Raw genomic sequence first — 1,993 nt, 5'->3', positions numbered from 1 at the left:
TTTGATTCTTCAGGAATATGCCCAAGAATGGTATTGCAGGATCATATAGTGGTTCTATTTTTAATTTTTTGCAGAACTCCACAGTGATTTCCACAGTGCTAGTTTATATTCCCTCCCACAGTGTTTGAGGGTTCCTTTTCCCCTGCAACCTTGCCAGCATTTGTGGTCTTGTTTCCTTGTTGATGGCCAATCAGACTGAAGTGACATGCAATCATACTGGAGTTTTGATTTGCATTTAAGGAAATGGCTAAGGAATTTTGAACAATTCTTTGTGTTTATGGCTATTTGTACTTCTCATTTTGAAAACTGTCCAGTTCATTTGCCCCTTTAACTAGATTGTTTGTTGTTCTGGTGTTTAATTTTTGAGCTCTTTATAATGACCCCTTCTCACACAAGTAGCTGACAAAGATTTTCTCCCACTCTGTAGGCTGTCTCTTTACTCTGATAATTGTTTCCTTTAATGTGTAGAAGGCTTTCAGTTTGATGCAAACCCATTTGTCAATTCTTGTTCTTATTCTCGCACGACTGGAGTCCTGTTCAGAAAGTTGTTGGCCTATGCCTATCTTCTAATGTTTTCTTGCAGGAGCTTCAGAGTTTCAGGTCTTACATTAAGGTCTTTGATCCACTTTGAATTGATATTTGTACATGGTGAGAGATAGGTAACTGCTTCAGTCTTCTTCTGTTGGACATTCAGTTTTCCCAGCACTATTTGTTAAAGCAGTTGTCTTTTGCCCAACTTATATTTTTGGTGCCTTGGTCAAGAATCATATGACTTAGCTGCATGGGCTTACTTCTGGGTCCTCTGTCTAGTCCACCTATGTACTCATCTGTGTGTGTGTGTGTGTGTGTGTGTGCTGTTTTTATTACTATGGCTGTATAGAATAATTTGAAATAAGTTATTGTAATAACTCCAGTATTGCTCTTTTTGCCTAGGATTGCTTTGGTTATTGTGGGTCTTTTGTGCTTCCATATGAAATTTGGATTGTTTCTTATATTTGATGAAGAATGCCATTGGAATTTTTATGGGGATTGCATTGAATTTGTATATTGCTTTCAGTAATAGTTATTTTCAGAATATTAATTCTCCTAATCCATGTGCATGGGTGGTCTTTGCTTCTTCTAGCGGCTTCTTCAATTTCTTTCTTCAGCATGGTAGATGTCTTTCTCCTCCTCAGTTAAGCTTACTCCTAGGTAGTTTTTTTAGGTTATTGTGAATGATATTCTTTTTCTGGTTTCCTTCTTAGCACATTCATTATTGGTATATAGAAAAGCTACTAAGGCAGGTGTAGTGGTGTACACTTGTAATACAGCCAAGTGGGAGGCATAAGTAGGAGGATCATAATCCCATGTCTGGCCACAGGCAAAACCATGAGACCCTATTGGAAAAATAACTAAAGCAAGAACTGGGCTGGTGCTGTGACTCAAGTGGCAGAGTGCCTGCCTAGCAAGGGCTGGTCCTGAGTTCAACACCTTAGTAGCGGCCTCCTGGTACTTACCACATTCTGCATTCTTACACTAACTGTATAGGAAAAGGAGACAAACTAAACCTACCCCACATACACCTCAGGCCAGGTCCTGTGCTTAGTCTATATTGTGAATGGGAGACATGGAGTTAGAAAAAAATCCTAGTATTACCTAAAAAAACCCAAGAGTCCATGAACAGGGAAAGTAAGATTTACACTTACATATGATCAGAATAAATGCCAACAATATGGTTTGGGAGGAAAAGATAAGAAAAGCTACTGAGTTCTGCATATTAACCTTGTATCCTGCTACTTGGTCAAAAGTGTTTATCTGATCTCAGAGTTTTCTGGTAGCACCTTTAGGGTCTTTTAAGTATCTGATCATATCATCTGTAAATAAGGACACTTTGACTTCTTCCTTTCCTATTTGTGCCCCCTTATTTCTTTCTCTTGCCTTATTTCTCTGCCTAAGAAGTGACTGGAGTTTGAACTCAGGGCTTTGCTCTTTAATACAAGTGCTGTGATATTGC

General features: G+C 38.7%; 1 non-coding gene across 1 annotated transcript; it reads left to right on the top strand.

Annotated features, from left to right (window-relative positions):
* The first annotated feature begins 1,479 nt into the window (after positions 1-1,479).
* On the top strand, positions 1,480-1,610 carry LOC141417114 (small nucleolar RNA SNORA51). Its single transcript, XR_012441732.1, has one exon. It is a non-coding gene; the product is annotated as a small nucleolar RNA SNORA51 (small nucleolar RNA).
* The last annotated feature ends 383 nt before the right edge of the window (positions 1,611-1,993 follow it).

This window comes from Castor canadensis, chromosome 14, assembly GCF_047511655.1.
Source record: "Castor canadensis chromosome 14, mCasCan1.hap1v2, whole genome shotgun sequence".
In the NCBI taxonomy this organism is placed as follows: Eukaryota; Metazoa; Chordata; class Mammalia; order Rodentia; family Castoridae; genus Castor; species Castor canadensis.
Note: the sequence above shows the minus strand (reverse complement) of the source record. Positions and strands in the feature narration are given on the sequence as shown.